This window comes from Myotis lucifugus, unplaced genomic scaffold (genome assembly GCF_000147115.1).
Source record: "Myotis lucifugus unplaced genomic scaffold, Myoluc2.0 scaffold_99, whole genome shotgun sequence".
NCBI lineage: Eukaryota > Metazoa > Chordata > Mammalia > Chiroptera > Vespertilionidae > Myotis > Myotis lucifugus.
The window spans coordinates 320,717-330,346 of record NW_005871147.1 but is presented as its reverse complement, the minus strand read 5'-3'; positions in this window follow the sequence as shown (position 1 = coordinate 330,346).

Here is a 9,630-nt window from a genome sequence, read left to right as displayed (position 1 = left end):
CAGGCATTCTGGCCTTCCCACCTCACATTTCCATGTGCTTTGGGAGTCCTACCCCAGCTGTTCCCATAGATGGCCAAGTCCCCAGCGGGGAGGCTCCCCTGGGGGAAGGTGCTTCGCATGTGCCTGACTCATTGAGGGCACAGAACTGTCCCCGTGGCCACCTCCAGCTCCTACCCACACCAGCTCCATGTGCACTTACCAGTATGTAAGTGGACAGAGCCACTTGAGTATTGCCCGTGGGGCCCACGGCCAGGTCCCTTTGCCCCAGCTGGAGGAGGGCCCTAAATGCTGGGAAAATGCCCCAGGGCTCTTGAAAATGCCCCAGGCAGGGCAGGAGCCAGAGCCCACCCAGCAATTAACTGCCAGGAGCTGCCCCTGCCTGTGGCCCCAGCGCATGCCCTCACCCTGAGCCTCCCCTCAGAAGGCCGATATGGATCTGAGGGAGTGTCATTTTGAGGGACACATTTTCATAACTTTTATCTATGTTTACTGTAGAAAATTTGTAAAATCCAGAAAACTTTAAAGAAATAAAAACCCTTTATGTTGATACGAAGAGATAAGCACTGTTGACATGTTGGTGTATATCTTTCCAGCCCGTTTTTCTCAGCCCAGAGTTTGAATGGGATCACACTGTACTTAGTTGTGGATCCTTTTCCCCGCTAACAGGACCAGATGGATTTTTCAAATATGTAAATGCCAAGCCCAGAATCTAGCCAAGTGGAAGTGGGTCAGTTTCCAGGGCCATGGGCTTCCGCAGCCAGCCTGGCCCCCTCTTGCAGGACCCTCTGCCCTGAGCCTCTTTCCAGCTTTGTGGACGCCTTGACCCCTGCCAGATCCAACCCCCAATACCTGTCCCCCAGGATTCTTTTTGCTCCCCCATCTTCGGCTGCCATGCGTGTGCTTGTATCAATACTTGTGTGTGCATATATCTGCGTGTATCTGTGTGTGTGTGCGTGGGTGTGTCTGTGTGTGTGTGTGTGTGTGTGTGTGTGTTGCACGTAGACGTGTTTGTACAGCCCTGTTCCATGGGGCAGGATGTGGAGTTGAGGTATTTGGGATATGCAAGAGGGTGGAAGTTTATAATTACTTAGGGCAATGGAATTTATAAACATATTCTCTAAATAGTTCCAAGCCTCTCCATCAATAGGCTTAATTACCTCCGCCCCAGCCTGATGTTTTGAAAGCTCTTTGTCTTCCAGGCAGAGGTCGTCGTCACATCATCCCCATTCCCGTCTCCCTGAACTGCAGAGGTTCACGCTGCCTGTGAGGGTGTGTGGGCAGGGTGAGGGCACTAGCACTCAACACCCAAAGGTCTGAGCTGCAGAACGAGGGCAAAGAAGCATAACACTGTGGTCAGCCTGGCCAGCCTTAGCCACTAGGCCTTTTGAAATATTTAAATCGTTCAGACTTCCTGTTGCTGCCTCCTTGGGTGATGGGGAGGAGGCCCAGTCTACCCGGAAGGTGGCAGAAGAGGAGGTGTTCACAGCAGGAAGACAGGTCATTCCAGCATTCAGACTACTGGTGGCTCAAGTCTGAGCCCTTCCCCGTGCTGAGCCTGCCAGGCACCGGCTCCTGGGTGACCAGCCTTTTCTTTACCTACGTGGGTCAAAGGTGGTTATGGTTTCATGACAGTTTCTCCCCACCCCCTCCCAACCCCCATACTTGACAGATGAACGGACAATGAAAATGTGACTACATATACAACAACGTGGATGGACTTTGAGGGCATTGTGCTAAATGAAATAAGTCAGAGAAAGACAAATACTGTATGATTTCACTTATATGTGGGATAAAAAAAATAAACTTATAAAGAGAACAAATTGGTAGTTGCCAGAAGTGGAAGCTGGGAGGGTGGGTGAAATGTGTGAAGGTGGTCAAAAGGCCCAAACTTCTGGCTATAAGTCCTGGGATGTAATAATGTGCACATGGTGACTATAGTTAACAAAAAAAAATACTATGTTTTATGAATCACTGAAGCAGGAGGAGGGATTTCCCTGAGAGTTCAGTCAGTTTAACCAGAAGTACCACTGATTTTTCTGTTATGTTTTAAATTTTTATTATAACAGGTCATAACTGGAGGGCTGTTTGGCCAGTTTCTCTGGTAATAATGTCAGCTTGTGTGAAGGGGTGTGAGGCTGTGGGTGCACTGGGCTGAGGAGGGTGAATGAATGGGACATAGGAGGAGGGAGTCTGGGTGTGGAGGAAAGTGAGTCTGGAGAAGGAATCGTAGCCCTGGGTGGTGTGGCTCAGTTGGTTGCAGTGTCATGCTGTACACCAAAAGGTGGCAGGTTCAATTCCAAGTCAAGGTGAATGCCCAGACTGCAGGTTCAATCCCTGGTCAGGGCATATGCAAGAGGCAACCAATAGATGGGAGGCAACCAATAGATGTTACTTTCTCTCTCTATCTATCTATCTATCTATCTATCTATCTATCTATCTATCTATCTCTATCTCTATCTCTCGCTCTCACTCTTCCTGCCTGCCCTCCCGCCTTCCTCTCTTAAAGGAAAAAAAAAAGAGCCCTGATTCTCCTCTTGGCTCTGTCACTCACTAGCCGCATGAACTAGGTCCTATGTTCACCATGTGGATCTCAGCCTCCTTACCTGTAAAATGGAGACAGTTAAACCAGAAGGTGGGTGGGGCTTTCCAGCTTGGACATTCCCTGGCTCACCCTTTAGCCCCTGATGTCACAGTATGGAGCCAGATCATGACTGACTTATAGCTCCACCCAGCTTTGCTGTTCTCTTGGTCATGGACACAGATGGACTTGCCCTGGACCTTCCCTACTTGCCATGGAGTGAGGGTGAACAGAGCTCAGGTGGTGCACGGGATCGGACAAGGAGACCAGGCAGGGGCAGGCCGCTCCCAGGACAGTTCAATGCCCATTTTCTTCTCTGCAGACAAGCTCTACAATGAGACCGTGGCAAAGTCATTCCTCAATTGTATGAGCATACAGCCCAGACTGTGTGGAACCAGTTCATGGAGGCCACCTGCAACTATGTCACCAGCATCACCAAGAAAAATCAAGAAGAGATGGGATAGCACTTGCATCCCAGCCCCTTCTCCCCTTGCTCTTCTCAGGGGCCTCAGGAGGTGTGTGTGTGCGTGTGTGTGTGTGTGTGTGTGTGTGTGTGTGTGTGTAGGGGGATCCACACCTTCTGCCCCCTGTCCAGAGCTACAGGAAAGAGAGAAGTCCCAAGTCTCCATGCCCTTGGTGACACTACACACTCTCTGGGCAAGAATCTCTCACTGCTTTCCTCTTGTAACTATTTCCTACTTGCTTTTAGGGACCCAGGCTTTCTCTCTTCTCCCTCTTACCAAATCTTCAATGATTCTGAACCCTTAAAGCGGGCCCTGGGAGGAGGTTGGGGGGCTGTGGCCCTGGAATTCAAAGTGGGACCCTTACTCCCTCCCCTCACTTCCCATGACAAATACGGTGACCCTCCTCCCAGCTGCACAAGGAGGAGAGATCCCAGCACATGCTGTACTTTGGCACCCGGGCCTGTCTGTTTAAGAGCGCCAGGGCCCAGGACCCAACCGTGAAGCGCATGCTGAGTAAGCTGCAGAACATAGGCAAGGCAGCCCTGCCAGACAAGCTCCAGGAGGTGATGACCGGAATCCCCAGGCCTCCAGGCACCTGCTCCCCCCACCCAGGGGTTCATGGCTGGCTGGTGGGGAACCAGGGCAGAAGCGAGGTTGGCAGGGCAGGGTCAAAGCATCCTCTGGGGAGGAAGGAAGCAGAGGCTGGTGGGAAGATGCCTCAACCATCTAGGGGGGCTAGCCCATGGCTCAAGTTTCTGGTCACAGCATGGTTTGGGGCGACTATGAGGGGCCTGCTAGCTCTGCACAGGCCTTTATGTTTATTTGAACCTTTACAACCCATAGTCATTCATAGAGGAAGAACATGCGCCTCACGGTCACACAGCAGCCCTGGGGTGGCAGAGCTGGGCACTCAATCCTTTGTCCTTTCACTCTCCCACCCCTGCGCCAAATTCAGGACCAGGTCTCACCAGTGGGATTGGCAGAATCTTGACCTTGTACCTTTCCTAAGGGCACATCTCACCAGCTATTGGAAGCACCTGGAGGAGCCCTTTTCCTTCTTCTGTGGACACACCCACCACTGCCTGAATGACGGAGACTAGGGGCTGAGGGAGGGGGGTGGCGAGTCTCCAGGCCTTGAACAAAACCCTGTCACCGGGGAGAGGAGCCTCCCAACTCTCTGTCAAGCTCAGAGGGTGATCCAGAGGTGCTAGTGAGCCAACAATAAAACAATGAGCCTGTTCGTAGACTTTGTCTCCTCCCAAGGACTGGTCATTTTATCCACATTTTACAGACGGCCCCCCCCTCCGCCCCCCACGCCGTTTTACAACAAGATTCAGTGACAATTAGTCACCCTCACCAGCTTGGAAGGGCAAAACCAACCCTGAGCCTGAAAGAGATTGGGATCTGTCAGTGACTAGTTCCAAGACCTGCCACCAGTTCTCTGACCTCTCAATCTTGGTTTCCTCGTCTGTAGAATGAGAATCACAGCAGTGTTGTGCCGCAGGGATGTGACTGTATTCTTGGTACTGCTTGCTAGACGAAAGGACCTGTTGACTGGTCTAAACTGGCCCCCATCATTAGGATGCAGGAAGGGACCTTGCCTGGGGGTTCCCTCCTGTGTCCCCAGAATAGGGTCAGTGTTGAGAGTTCCTAGCATAGAGGCCGCGCTCAGTCCGTGTTTACTGCTGTTATTATTTTATTCTGATTCCCAGTCCCATGTGTTTTCAACTCATTTATTTAATAAGTAAAATGCATTGTGTCCTCTGCACGCTGGGTCCAGTCTTGATAGCTGAGAACCCCACTGAGCAGCATCCCTGTCTTCTTCCCCAGGTCGAAGCACCAGGGCCGGTGTCCCCATCCCTCCAACAGAGGATGAATTTGATCCGGTGCCAATTTCCACATCTCTGCCAACGTGCCCTACATACGGTAAAGGTCTGGGCCCTGCCAGCAGGACCAGCTTGGGGAGTTGGAGGTTGGGGACTTGAGAACCATCCAAGGACTTCCAGGAAGGCCCTAATCCCCCTGCATCCCCTCCCATCTCTTACCATCAGGTCCCAAGCCTTCCGAGGGCCCGCCCCGGAACCCCTAGGGCTTTTATATCAGATCCTGTGAGGAGGACAGAGGAATATTCTAAAGCACCTGTGCTGTCCCCGAAGGGAGGGCAGGAGGGAGGGAGGCAAGGGTTGGTTCAGAGGCTGAGGAGGAGAGTCCTCGCAGTATCCGAGGGCCAGCCTGCCGTGGGAACCTCCACCGGAGCTTTGGCTGCTGACTGGGACTTCGTGGCCACTGCTGCTCGCATCAAAGGATACTGGTCTGGTGACGTTAAACCTGGGTCTACTGGTTTCAAGACCAGCGCTCCAACCACTGACATGGTCTTTTCCCCACTGATTTTCAACTAATTTCCATAGGTCCATTTCCCTAATTGGCCAAGATCATCTTGAGTTTTAGTCCTGTCTCCCAGAGGATTAACAAAGCCACACATTTCACATCCTTTGCAGATGTAATGAGCATATTTGTGATCCCTCCATGCAGTTGGTCAGTAACTAGTAGGCCAGATGGAGCTGCAAGGCTGAGCCCCTGGCTTCGCTCCCAGGCAGGGGTGCACCTTGCTCGCCTACTGTCTCCCTCGTCTATTTGCTTTTCCATCTTTTCACACTACAGGGGTTCATTCTGGTCAACTGCCCAGGTTTGGAGCTTTTCTGAATGCACGGAACAGAAGGAGCTTCTCTGCTGTCGGCATTCATGTCTCTGACTGCCCATCATTTATTCATTCAGCCAACATTTACTTGTGCATATGCCCACCAGCCTGCTCTGCAGCCAGCAGGGGGCAATGGGCCACAGGATAAATCAGTCACCATAATATAAGAAAGGAGCTGGTGCAGTAGGAAAGTGCTTTGGTGAACATGCAAAGAGGGTGAAGAGATGCGGGGGGACCAAGGAGAGATCTCTGTTCCAAAAACAGTAATGCATAAATAGCAGACATTTGTTTTCAACACATCAACTCACTTTTAATTCTGAGCCTTCATCCCACTTGATTGATGGGACATTTGACTCAATCATTCTCACCACTTCCCTCCTCTCCTCCACCCGGGCACACAGACTTCCAGGGTCAGGCTTGGCACCCAAGCACGCAGGGGCCTTGCCACCCTTTGCTGATCCACTGCTCACTAGTCCTCATGCATGACTGTCCAGACTCCTGCTCAGGGGAGACCCTGATTTCCAGGTTTAGTATTTTAAACACCATTTTCTGGGCAGAGGGCAGAGGAGAGGTCTCTGAGAAAAATGGATGTCATGAGCTTTGAGGAGGAGAGATGATAGCAGTGAATTTGGGCTGTGGAGGGAGGAGTAGGTGAGTGTTTGCATGAGAGAAGAATTAGGGCAAGATTCTTTTTTTTTAATGGAGAAAACACTGCCACTTTTTAAAATATATATATATATTTTTATTGATTTCATAGAGGAAGGGAGAGGGAGAGAGAAAAAAACATCAATGATGAGAGCGAATCATTGATCAGCTGCCTTCTGCATGCCCCCTACCGGGAACCGAGCCCGCAACCCGGGCATGTGCCCTTGACCGGAATCAAACCCAGGACCCTTCAGTTCGCAGGCCGACGTTCTATCCATTGAACCAAACTGGCTAGGGCAGGGCAAGATTCTTGGCTTCTCTTTTGCCTAATATATCTTAAAACTTGATTTTGGTATTTTTTACTCACCTTCCTAAATGTATTTGCCCTGAGCCAGTCTCTGGTCTAGTTCTTCTGGGGATGGAGGGTCTAAATGGACTTGATCCAAATTTCCAAAGTCCCCCTGCCTCATCCAGCCAGCCATGGTGGGCTTGTCCTTGTCCATGGGGCCTGTTGCTGCCACCTTAGAGTTGAGAGCTCTGGGCAACACCCAATTGCCACTTCTGCAAGTCTCAGAAGCTGCTCATGTAGGCCATCAGCTGAGCTTTGGGTCAAACCTCTTGTTCCCCTCTCCCCGAAAAGGATTTTCTAAAGAAGCAGATTCTCAATGGTCTAGCCAGCCCTGTACCAGCTCCTACCCTAACCCAGCCCTAACCCCTAGTCCATCTATGATCTGGCTTGAACGAGCATAGCACTGCTGCTGCGTGACCCTGTCTACGCCTGCTGCAGCCTCAGCCAAGCCCATAGCCCACGCCCCAGCCCATGCCCCAGTTGCTTCCTTGTACACTGTCCAGCTAGATGCCAGTCTGGCATCTGAGCATAGGGTAGCATTTTGTCTCCTGACCCCTGCAGGGAGCCACTGCTGAGCACCATAGGGTACGTAGCCCTATCTGTGCCCATCTCCACTTCTGCAGAATCAGACATTCCTGTACAAATCCTTGATGCCCAGTTCATGAGCACTGTGCTCTGTATACTGGCCAGCACATCTTTCTGCTGATCCTCTGGCCTGGCCTGTGTTGGGCTGCATTATCTAGCCCCCCCCCTAAGCTACTTGCCAGCCATCTGAGATGAAGTAGCCTCATAAAATGCCCACGGCCCTCCCTGCCCCAGCCCAAGCCCTCCCAAATGGAGCCAGTGGGTAGCTGGGCATCAAGCCACGCTTGATTAATGATTGACTTCTTGAATATTTAAACAAAGCTCATCTCCAGCCACTCAGTTTCAGAGATGGCCTTGTTGGACACACACACCTGCTGCCTGGTCTGTTGCCCTGGGGATTGAGCACAGGGCAAACAGCACCTTTCCAGACTCAATGGAGGAGGGGACAACAGGGAGGGAATGCTGTTGGAGGACTCTAGGGACAAGCCTGGGAAGAGGAAGGGAAGGCCTCTGCTCTTGTTCCTTTTAGCCCTTTCTTTCCAGCCTGGGTCTGCCTGCTGTGGAGACAAACTGAGTTTGGACTGAGGCCCCAGGGGCTCCTGGGGAGGCTGAGAATCAGTTCCTGTCAGAGATCAGGGAGCTTTGGGGGGAAGTAGCATCACAGAGAGGAGGCACCAGGACCACAGTTGAGCTGGTGGGAGGGTGGCCAAAGGTGAGACTGGCTCTTTCTAGATTAAGAAGTCAGGAGCTGTGTGGCTCAGTGGTTGGGCGCTGACCTATGAACCAGAGAGGTCACGGTTTGATTCCCAGTCAAGGCACATGCCCGGGTTGCAGGCTCGAGTGCAGGAGGTGGTCGATCAATGATTTCCTCATCATTGATGTTTCTATCTCTCTCTCCCTCTCCCTTTCTCTCTAAAATCAATAAAAAAATATTTTTAAAAAAAGAAGTCAGGGGCTCAGGGGACAGAGGCACTGGTCTGAGTTTTCCATGGACCCTGCCTCTGCCCAGGTTTCAAGAGGTCTTCCTAAGTTGTGACCAAGCACTTCTTGCTCAACCACAGGCTTCACGGCACCTTCATTTGATGTCTCTGTCACTACGTTGCTGAGTTGTAATGTCCTTATTTGTTCCCATTACTAGCTTTCAGCTCTATAGGGGCAGGGCACCTATCAGGACTGTACCCCCGTGTAACATCTGTGGCCAGCACAGACCATGGCACGTAGTGGGGACTTGGAAAATGTTTGAATGAGTGAATGAGTGTCCCACTGTCCTAGTCCCTCCTCAGAATTCAGCACCCCATGAAGTGAGCCCATGAAAAACAGCCCTACCTTTTCTCCACAGCCCCCCTGCTCCCCCACACACGGAGACAACTAGGACAACTCTGCCCCCTCCCCTCGAGGAGGCCACATTTGCAGCTCTCCCATCCTTCAGCCACAGTGGCCAATGAGTCTCCCATCAGACATTGAGGCTCTGAGTGGCAAAGGCACACCATCCCAGGACTCCAAGCCTCTCACCTGGGTTCCAGCAAAAACCTCATTAAGCCTCCTTGTCCATCTTCCCTTTCCCATTTGTTGTAGTTTATTTCACTGAAACATTTCCTTCAAGTCTAACGATGTAAGAACTTGGTTGTCCATCAATTAAAGCTAGATGTTCACCAAAATGCCATCTGAGGGTCTTTATCAGTTCCCCTTTTCTCCAACCTCACCTCTCTCAGCCCCTTTGCACTGATTGTAACATCAGCCGTTGCCATTTGAATGCTTGCCCTCCAAGGCCTGCCTCAAAACTGGTCATTGGACCCTCGTCAAAGCTCTAAGCCTGCCAAGATGCTCAGGGGACAGTGGTCCCTTTCTCTCCCTCCTTTCTAAGAAGACTCTTTCAATAAACCTCACCCCATCTTCTTCTAGTGTACTCCTTTTCAATGGGTACCCAGACACTTTTATCAGTGGTTACTTGCTAATAGGTGGTTTTAAATCTGCTCTCCTCACAAGCAGCGCCTGTATGCTAAGAGCCCTCAGGCCTCTGAAGAAAGCACCTAAATTGCATATTTCTTGTACCCTTCAGGTGTGCTCCTACCCCATCCCCCCAGGACCAGGTCTTACTTAGGTGGGCTTGCCACTAGGAGTTCTGCATGGGCACTGGGGGTCAGCTGGAGGGCACAGGCAACGGCAGGCAAGAGATCTAACTGCACCGTTGCCAGGATCTGGCCCAGACCATCTGTGGCCTCTAACAACCTGTTCTGCCCGCCCCTTTCCCTGCCTGAGAGACTCGCCCCAGCAAGGCAACTCCCTACTGCCCTTTGGTGTCATGAGAGGT